Source organism: Loxodonta africana, chromosome 3 (assembly GCF_030014295.1).
Source record: "Loxodonta africana isolate mLoxAfr1 chromosome 3, mLoxAfr1.hap2, whole genome shotgun sequence".
Classification (NCBI taxonomy): domain Eukaryota; kingdom Metazoa; phylum Chordata; class Mammalia; order Proboscidea; family Elephantidae; genus Loxodonta; species Loxodonta africana.
In genome coordinates, this window is record NC_087344.1 from 21,973,944 (window position 1) to 21,985,093 (window position 11,150).

The 11,150-nt window shown below is 42.4% G+C and overlaps 1 pseudogene; it reads left to right on the forward strand.

Moving 5' to 3' along the window:
- The first annotated feature begins 7,169 nt into the window (after window positions 1–7,169).
- Window positions 7,170–8,637, forward strand: LOC100669344 (olfactory receptor 7D4-like; annotated as a pseudogene).
- The last annotated feature ends 2,513 nt before the right edge of the window (window positions 8,638–11,150 follow it).

Below are 11,150 nucleotides of genomic sequence, written 5' to 3' on the forward strand. Positions count from 1 at the left end.
TCACAGCAAACCATATGCCTTAAAAAAACCATTGCCATCAAGTTGAGGCTGACTCATAGTTACCCTATAGCACAGAGTTAAACTTCCCCACTGAATTTCCAAGGAGCACCTGGTGAATTCGAACTGACAACCTTTTGGTTAGCAGCCATAGCTCTTAATCACTAGGCTACTGTGGTTTCCACCTTTTGCCTCAGTAGTCCTTAAATTGGTAAAACTTGGAAAGAGACAAAGGAAGAGAATAGTGAAACTTTGGTCTGTTCTACCAAGCAGTCACTGGATTCCTCAATCCCTACCTTCTATCCATGAACCTGACAGTGTTTTCATGTTTCTGGACACAACAGTACCACCTGTGGTTTACCTGAATCAGCACTCCTTCCCTGCCAGCGTCCCTGTCATTGTTCTAAAGGTCATAGGGCTTGCATTCATTCTAGCCCCCACTTGTATCATCTACCCACATCCCCCTCCCCAGTTGAAGGTGTTGCTATTTTCCAGGGCATTGCACCAGAGCAAGAGAATCTCCACAATTCCAGGTATCCAATTCTTTCTTCTCTCTTCCCAGTCCTAAAGGATCAAACTCAGGAACAGAAACGGAACAGATGCTGTACCTTCTCATATGCTGTTCAACTCCTCCTTGGCATCAGTTAAGCTTTCCAAAACTTCTGCACACTGAAAGGAGGAATCTTCAGGGAAGTCACCCCATACCTCGCTTGAAAACATTTTCTATTCACTTATATACATAAGTATGTAACTGTGGAGAATGTGTAAATTTATATCGTGTTGTTAAAATATGTGGCAACATGTTTCCCGTCATCAATATGCAGCATAGGATTCCATATTATGAATTGCCACATTTATCTATTTTTTATAGGGTCGCTATGAGTCAGGACTGACTCGATGGCAATGGTTTTTTTTTTTTTTTTTTTTTTTTGGTTTTCTAGTGATAAATTTGTAAGGATACAGTTAATTTGAGGCTGAACTTTGGTAGCTCTACATTTATGTTCAGAGTCCCTGGGTGGCATAGATGGTTAATGTGCTTGACTGCTAATCAAAAGGTTGGTGGTTCAAGTCCACCCAGACACAACTTGGAACAAAAGTGTAACAAGCTAATTCCAAAAAAATCAGCCATTGAAAACTGTATGGAGCACAGTTCTACTCTGACATGCATGGGGTCATCATGAATCAGAATCAACTTGACAGCTATTGGTAACTGGTATGCTTATCCCTGGCATCACCTGGAATCACGATACTGATTTTGTTCAAGACAGAAGTAAAATATAACTGACTAATGACTTATAATGTTCTGTTTCAAGTCCATAAACCCCCCTTGGAGGTCCCAGTACGAGCTTGTCTTCATAGTTTCTTGAAAATGTATAGATTCACAGTCTGCACCTGGTTTGTATACACTGGCTTTGGCTATGTGACCAACAGGGTATAAAAGTCCCTTTAGTAAACTCATGCCTTTGCTTCTCTGAAACAGAGATATCTGTCCCTGAGTGGCAAAAATGGTTAAGCACTCGGCTACTAACGGAAAGATTGGCAGTTCAAACCCACCCAGAGGCACCTTGGAAGAGAAACCTGGCCATCTACTTCTGAAAAGTCACAGCCTTGAAAACCCTGTGGAGCAGTTCTACTCTGGAGTCCATGAGGTCCCCATGAGTTGGAATCGACTCGATGGCAACTAACAACAACAGTACTTATCTCCATGATTAATGACTTGGAGATGACACACATCCTGAGCATCAGAGAAAGAAACTTTGGTGCTGTTGAGATAGGGAAGGAATAGGGACTGAGCTCCTAGGCAAGGAGCCCTGCAACACCTGCGACTTTAAACTTACTTATAATACTATGTGCTTGGCTAGTGCAAAACCCCCATCCTTGAATGTGCGATAAGGAAAGAACAAACAATGCACTCCCTTGTAAGACGTTTTTCGGAAGGACAGACCCGATCTAGTCCCTGGCGCATGTGCAGACATCCACAAGGTGACCGACAGATGACTTCTGCCTGATGCAAGTACCCAAGACAGGAATCGAACCAGCACCACAGGAGAGACTGTGCAGGCACGACACCCCATAATAAGTCCTGCAATGAATCCCAGAAGCCTCTGGGAGAGGAGCTGTCTTAAAGTCATCTTAGAAGGATGCTGTGTGTGCAGGGTAGTTAACAAATCCCCACCCAGTTGAGCCACTTTCTGGAAAACGCTACCTATAAAACCCACTGCCATCAAGTCAATTCTGACTCATAGCGACCTTACAGGACAGAATAGAACTGCCCCACAGGGTTTCCAAGGAGAGCCTGGCAGATTCAAACTGCTGACCTTTTGGTTAGCAGCTGTAGTACTTAACCATTATGCTACCAGGGTTTCCAAAAATAAACATAAATCTTTTCCTGCTCAAAAACCTTTAAAAATCCATGCAAATCCTTTGTTCTGGGACACAGGGGTAAGCATTGCCTGGGCCCTCATCATCTTCACTTGCAAGCCTTTTAAGTAAAGCTTTGCTCATGTGGAAAAATTCTCCATGCCTTACCTGTTCATTTTTGACCAGCGAGAGGCAATAACCTTCTTTATTTAAAGCCAGAGGCACCGGCAACACTGTGTCTGGAAGTCTGAGACTCTACTGATGTGCCTGTGCTTTCTTTTTTCTCATGTTTATAATATTACTGTAACTTAATTAAAGAAAAAAGAAAAAAATCCTACCTAACAGCTACTAGGAGAGTTGCTAATTTGTAATTTGGAAAACATATCTCCCCCCTCTTTCAAGGTATTAGCCTTTTTCACTTTACTGTGAATAGTGCCCTGTATCTTGTTTACTTGTGATCCCTATGATCCATAGGGTTTTCACTGGCTGTTTTTTGGAAGTAGTTCATTAGTTCTTTCTTTCTAGTCCATCTTAGTTTGAAACTAAGTCTCACAGTATCAGGCCTAACACATTCAGTAAAGATTTGATGAATCAATTCATTAATGGCATTCCTGAGTGCAATGCCCCTATCAGAACCTCCCAGATCCACTCATGCAACATTGTAATTTTTTAGCTCTTTAGTTTTCTTCTAAGGATTACCAAAAGGTAGCAGAGGGATCATTGTAACTTTCTGGAATTTGCCATTTAATGGCCCAAGGCAATATTCCCATAAATGTTTGATCATTTGGTATGCTTTTAAAAGTAGATTCTAAGGCTCTTCCTCTGGAGATGTTGTTTAGGTAAGGAGTAGGGTGGAATAGGATGAGAAGCTATATATTAACAGGAGCCGCAGTTGATTCTTTTGGTAAGGTAAATTTAGGAAACACTTCCCTAGGGCAGCGACTCTCAAAAGATTGTCCCAGAAACCAGCAACATCAACATCCTCTGAGAACTTATCAAAAATACAAGTTATCATTCTCAAACTCAGAACTACTGAGAAAGAAACCTGGAAGTGGAGCCCAGCAATCTGAATTGTAACAAGTCCTCCAGGTGGTCCTGGTGCAGGCTAAAAGTTTGGGATCATTGCTCTAGTGAACCCTCAGATGACTGCTTCTCACTCAGCCACCTACCTGATGAGAAAATGACAACTCAGAAAATGTCGAGACTTGTCCCCAGGAGGACATACAAGCAAAACTGGAGTGATTCTCCCCAGAGGAAAGGAACCCAGGAGTGGGGGACCCAGCTGGCCCCACAGTTGACCCCTGGGATAAGAAATTGGCAGGTCAGAAACCCCTCTCAGTGTGCCCCCTGCCCTTGAGAAGCCAAACTGATCAGGGAATGGAAGAGCCATTGACAAATTTATCTAGCAGGTTTCAGCAGGGATTCAGTCCCTAGGGTCACAAAACCTGTAATACATTAACTTGTAGTTACGAAGGTCCCAATGTACCAGACCCAAAACACTCATGCTTTCTCCAGGAGAAACCAGCCAAGCCTTGTACCGCATGCCTGGCTCTGTCTCCTTGCTCTTCTGGGAGGCAGACCTGTGGTCTTCATCACCCACTCTCCATGAGACAAGATTCAGGAGAGTTGGACCCTGTGGTGGGTCTATGTTATCAAGCTTGCATAGTCCAGTAAGTGTTGTGGGAAATACAGGAAAGAGGTGGTTGGGTGGAAAGGGCATTGATTATTGCTAAGCACAGAGAACGGAAAACCCTATGACATCTATGAAGAAGAGGCTATAGAGGCTAATTGCTTGGAAGAGAGAATGGCTAGACTATTTGCTTGAAGTTGCCATTGCATAGTGAGCTCTCACTTCATTTGATATTATTGGATAGTTGATGGAGATTTGAGGGGGAGGGCATCAACTTCCAAGCCAGTCTTTGATACCAAAGCACTGCCATGGACCTCACTGTTAGTGATATAGTTACTATTCTGAGTTGCCCCCAGGTACTGATGGAGAAATCTGGATCTCTTCTAGTTCTTTTCTCCTATTGCCAGGCACAAGGACTCCAGAGTCTGGATCAATCCTTTCTGATATCTTCTTTTTCACCCTCATTTGCTTGGGAATTTATCTTTGTTTCTCTAAAAGGTGTTTCCCTCCCCACTCCTTCCTCATCTCTGTCCATGGTTCCCATTAGAGACCCTTAAGGGAGAAGTTTGTGCTCATTGGTATCTCAGGCTGTGATGTGTAAAGGCTGGGGTGAAGTGGGTGAGAGGGAAAGGCAAAGGACACAGGCAAGCCCTACATGTGTCCCCTCTTGGCATCCTCTCCTTTTGCTCTGAGAACATTCCAGGTGGTATTGAAACTTCCACGTCCCTTTCCCATTGTCGTTAGGTGCTGTTGAGTTGATTCTGACTCATAGTGACCCCATGTGTGCAAAATAGAACTGCTCCATAGGACTTTCAAGACTGTGACCTTTCAGAAGCAGATCCCCAGGCCTGTCTTCTGAAGTGCCTCTGGGTGGGTTTGAAACACCAACCTTTTGGCTAGTAGTCAGATGCTTAACTATTTGCACCACCCAGGGACTCCTCCCTTTCCCACCGTTGGCCTTGATTTTGCTTGGGTGCCAGGTCTCATCCTTAAACAGGGGCTATTAGCAAAAACTGGGATCATTTCTTCACTTCTCCTGGCCTCTGTTTCTCTTCTGTAACATAAGTGACTTGGTCCCTTCAATTATCTGAGAATTTTCCATCCCTGTTTTCCTTGAGTTTTCCCTGCCTTAAACCAACCTTTCACTCTAGGCACAAGGGAACACTGTGAGTTGGATGATGTTACTCCTTTGCAGCCCCTCCACAGCCCCCATTCTATATCCATTATCCTCTTCAAGGGCCCCCCGCCAGAGTTGTGGTCCCAGGCCACTTCTCCAACCACATTCTTTACGATTTCCATCTCCCACTTTGTGCTTTAGCAACAGCAACCAGCTAAGAGTATTCTGTGCCATACTGCTTCTTGCTTCTCAGCCTTTTCCCTTGCTCCACTCTCTGCCAGAAAAGCCCCTACTCAACCCTCTATGGGATAACTTCACCAGGCGTTTCCTCTTCCAGGAATCTTTCCCTCGATTTGGAGAATCTCCTCTATACTCAACTCTTCAGACCGCCTTTATCTTTGCATTTAACTCGTTCTACTACACTGGCCTATTTCTGCATTTCTCCCTAACTCTTGAAGAGAGGTTTCCTGGGGACAAACACCACAGCATTAATCTTCCTATTCCCTTCAGCTAACATTTGTTGTATTTATTAGTTGATGTGGAAATGAGTCTGACTCATGTCAACCTTACGTATAACAGAATGAAACATTGTATTGTCCTGCACAATCCTCATGATTGTTGGCATGTTTGAGTCCATTGTTGTGGTCCTTGTGTCAACTCATCTCTTTGAAGGTCTCCCTCATTTTTGTTGGCCCTCTACTTACCCAACCATGATGTTCTTTTCTAACAATTGGTTTTTCTTGATGATGTGTCCAAAGTAAGCTAGTCAAAGCAGTCTCTTTGTCAATTACTCAAAAATCCTAGAGCCATTTCCCAAGAAGGATTTCTTTAGGTCTGGATAATTTTTGAACTATATGAATGAACTCCATAAATGAAAAATGACCTTCCCAACCTCTGAGTTCTAACCCCTCATTCTAAGGTAGATGGTTTTGAATGTGTAGGAAATTTTGTCTCTCTCTTTCTTTTTTTTTCTTTACTTTTTATTTATTGAGGTAAAATTAATTTAACTCAAATTAAACACTTTAAAATGAACAATTCAGTGACATTTATTACATTCACAATGTTGTGCAGCCACCATCTCTATCTAGTTCTAAAACATTTTCATCTCCCCAAAATAAAACTCCATGTTCATTAAACAATCATACCCCATCTCCCTCTCCTTTCAGCCCCTAGAAACTATCAGTCTGCTTTCTGCTCTGGTTTTACCTATTCTGGACATTTCATATAAATGGTACAATATGATAAATAATTTCTTCTTATGGTGATTGTTATTATTACAATATTGTGACCCATTCGAAAAATAAGTTGACTGTTGCTGCTGCAACACAAGATGGCAATTTATGAAAGAAGTAATTGTTGCAGTGAATTTGAATCCCAAGGAACTTTGAACAAACCCTGCATCAGCCAGACCATTTGTTTTGTCCATCAAAGCAAGTTTGATTCTCCATAAATATTACAGTCAAGAAAGCTTTACAGAGCAGTTCTACTATAACACATGGGGTTACCATGAGTTGGAGTCAACTCTACAGCAACAGGCTTGGATTTTGATTTGGTCTCCTATCCTACTCGATAAAATAAATTGGAATACAAGTGAGCAAGCCACATTCATCAAAACATAATGGAATCTTTTACAAATTATCATGCTTTAAAGATGAACTGTGCCTGTTTGCTCAGAACATCTCTTCACTGATCAGAAGCCTCCAGAGATGGTTGCAAATTGCTGGTTTCCAAATGAGTCAGAGTGAAGATATTCATCCATAGTTAAATATGGTCATGATATTTTTTTTTCACTCTAGAGACATGATCTGCTTTGCTCTTTTATTCCTAAAAAGACTGACAGCGATGATAGCCAATAACGTCCATTTTCCTTTGTCATTTGGGGTATTGAAGAATAACAAGTGTGCAAAAACACTTATAACAATGTAAAACATAGCAGCGAAAGTCATTATTTGGTGAAGCTTGGCAATCTGCTTCTAAAAGATCGTCCTTCTTTCCTTGCTTCCTTCTTCCCTCCTTCGCTCCCTTCCTTCCTTCCTTTCTCCATCCCTTTGTATTTTTCTATCTTTCCCTCTCTTTCTTCCTCCCTCTCTCCTCCCTCCTCCCTCCCCTTCACTCTCTGGGAAGCAAACCTAAACCCTACTCATCCTTCAGGACTTTATCCAGATATTATCCCCTCTTCTCAGATTTCTTCATCACTCAGACATGGTTATTTGACCCTCTTTTAAGTCCCGGTAATACCCCCAAGAAAGGCAGATGACCTGGATCAGGTTATAAAAGTTCACTGGGCCTTGCATTCCATATGTATGTTAGAGTGTGCGTGGACCATTTTATCTCCAAGATTCAAAATTGTAGCTATTGTGATTCTAAACCAGAGATAAAGGGGATGTGTGAGTGTCCCAGAGGCCAAGGAACATTATGAAATGTTGCCTGTAACTAATGACAGAAAGTAGGGTTCCTAAATCTCATAATGTTAAGGCTTTTATATCTAATTCTTGACTTAAAGAAATAAAATGGGGAGAATCTAGAGTCTATCCTGTGTCTATTTCATGTTCTTTCCCCTCCTCAATTTACTAGCTGAACTATTGGCAACATGGAACCAGGAAATCAAACAAGCACTTCAGAATTTTTCCTCCTGGGATTTTCCTAGGACCCAGAGCATCAACCGATACTATTTGGAATGTTCCTGTCCGTGTTTGTGGTCACTGTGCTTGGAAACTTGCTCATCATTCTGGCCATCATCTCTGACTCCCACCTCCACACCCCCATGTACTTCTTCCTAACCAACCTGTCCTTGGCTGACATCTGCTTCATCTCCACCACTATCCCAAAGATGCTAGTGAACATCCAGACACGGAACAGATCCATCACCTATGCAGGCTGCATCACTCAGATGTACTTTTTCATGGTTTTTGAAGGCATGGACACATTTCTCCTGACTTTGATGGCCTATGACCAGTTTGTAACTGTCTGTCACCCCTTGCACTACCTGGTCATCATGAACCTCCGCCTCTGTGGTCTGCTGGTTCTTGTGTCCTGGTTCATCAGTATGATGTACTCCCTAATGCAGAGTTTGTTGATGCTGCGGCTCTCCTTCTGCACCAATTGGGTAATTCAAGTCTTTTACTGTGAACTTGCTCAGGCCCTCACAACTGCCTGCTCCGACACACTCGTCAGTCATATCCTGCTATATATTATGGTGACTGCCCTTCTCGGAATTGTTCCCTTCGCAGGGATCCTTTTCTCCTACACTCAAATTGTCTCCTCCATCTTGAAAATCCCATCAGCTGATGGGAAGTATAAAGCATTTTCCACCTGTGGGTCTCACCTGTCTGTGGTTTCTTTATTCTATGGGACAGGCCTTGGTGTGTATCTCAGTTCTGGAGCATCACCCTCTTCCTGGAAGGCCATGGTTGCCTCAGTGATGTGCACTGTTGTCACCCGCATGCTGAACCCCTTCATCTACAGCCTGAGGAACAGGGACATCAACAGGGCTTTACAAAGGCCTCTCAGGAGAATACTCTATGTTCAGTGATGGGAACATTAGTCTTGGATTTTTTGAGCTGGTATTGGAATAAAGAAATTGTGTTTCTTCAACACATAGATGGAGTCCCTGAGTAATGCAAATGAGTTTGCTGAAGGGTTGGTGGTTCAAACTTACCCAGAGAAGCCTCAGAAGACAGGTCTGGCAATCTATTTCTAAAAGATCACAGCCTTAAAAACTCTATGGAGTGCAGTTCTACTCTGCATACAATGGGTTCACTATGAGTCAGAATCAACAGCAATTAATAGCAATAACAGTCACATAGAATTTTGCTCCTTACCAGCCCTCCATAATCTTCTTTGTTCAGAGTTGCCTTATGTCTGCTTCTTCTGGACCTCTTATGGTGACTCCTCTGTTCTCCTCAACTGTATTTCCCTCATCTGCTCCTCTGACATTTTATATTAGTGAGCCTCAGCCTGGCATTTGCCATCCTGAATGTCAGTACCAGCCACTTCAAGCACTGACTGGAACTGTCAAATAATACTTCATTTTATTGGTAATGTTGCTATCATTTACCAAATCTATGCATTGAACATTTATTAAGCACCTACAATGTGCCAACATGTTCTAGGTTCCTGGGATACAGCAATGAAAAAAAAAAAAAACATGTCCTCAGAGAGCTTAAACCTGGGATCCTAAAGTTTATCAGATCAATTCTATGTCCAAACATAAAATAGTCTGATGGATAAATTATTTAATTGGTCACTATAGGTTAAAATTTTCTTCATATATTTACTCGGTTTCCAAAACAAGCTATCCAAATATATTGCTAGAAATAGAAAAATCATGGTACCCAGAATATTAGATCTGATCAGGCCTAATAAGTCATTTGATATACTTGCCCCATTTTACAGGTGAATTCACAGAGTACAGCCAGTGACAAAGCCTGGCTGAACGGGGACACATCTTCAAATATGATGCCAGGACAGAGCACTAGCTTACAATTCAGGAGAGCAACAAAAGAATCACAGAATTGCCAAACCCACTCGTTCCATAGTGTTTTGTTTTGTTGTGCATAGGGTTGCTACAAGTCGGAACCGACTTGTGGGCACCTGACAATGACAACAACAACAGGTATGTGGCAGTTTCCTAGGTAGTGCAAACAGTTTGCACTCAACTATTAACCTCAAGTTGGTGGTTCAAAGCCACCTAGCATGACCATGGAAGAAAGATTACAGTCATGAAAACCCTATGGAGCAGTTCTATTCTGTAACACATGGGGTCACCATATGTCAGAATCAACTTGAAGGCAACAGGGTTTAGATATGTGATGGTAAGCAGCTTCTAGTGATACAGAATATGTTAGGACAGAGTAGAATGCCCCATAGGGTTTCCAAGGCTGTAAATCTTTTTTTTGTTTTTTTATTGCACTTTAGATGAAGGTTTACAGAACAAACTAGTTTCTCATTGAACAGTTGGTACACACATTGTTGTGTGACATTGTTTAACAACCCCACGACATGTCAACACTCTCCCTTTCCAACCCTGGGTTCCCTATTACCAGCTTTCCTGTTCCCTCCTGTCTTCCAGCCCCTCCCCCAGGGCTGGTGCACCCCTTTAGTCTTGTTTTGTTCCATGGGCCTGTTCAACCTTTGGTGGAAGGGTGAACCTCAAAAGTGACCTCATCACTGAGCTGAAAGGGTGTCCGGTGGCCATACTCTCAGGGCTTCTCCAGTCTCTGTCAAGGCCAGCAAGTCTAGTCTTTCTTTTTAAGTTAGAATTTTGTTCTACATTTTTCTCCAGCTCTGTCTGGGACCCTCTGTTGGGATCCCTGTCAGAACAGTCAGTGATGGTAGCCGGGCACCATCTAGTTTTACTTGACTCAGTCTGGTGGAGGCCGTGGTACATGTGGTCCATTAGTCCTTTGGACTAATCTTCCCTTGTAACTTTGGTTTTCTTCATTCTTCCTTTCTCCCAAAGTGGTGAGATCAGCGGAGTATCTTAGATGGCCGCTCACAGGCTTTTAAGACCCCAGACTGTACTCACCAAAGCAGAATGTAGAACATATTTTTTATAAACTATGTTATGCCAATTGAGCTAGATGTTTCCTGGGACCATGGTCCTCACAGCCCTCAGCCCTGCAATTCAGTCCCTCAGAGTGTTTGGATATATCTATGGAGCTACCATGACCTTAACTTGTACAGGTTGTGGTGGCTTCCCCAGTACTCTGTACTATCTTACCCTTCACCAAAGTTTCCACTTACCTATTGTCTATTAAGTGTTTTTCCATCCCCACTCCTCCCCTCCCTCGTAACCATCAAAGATTGTTTCTTTTTGTATGTAAACTTTTTCATGAGCTTTTACAGTAGTGGTCTTATACAATATTTGTCCTTTTGTGATTGACTTATTTCACTCAGCATAACGCCCCCCAGATTCATCCATGTTACGAGATGCTTCACAGATTCATTGTTGTTCTTTATTGTTGCATAATACTCCATTGTGTGTATGTACCACAGTTTGTCCATTCATCTGTTGATGGACATCTAGGTTGTTTCCATCTTTTC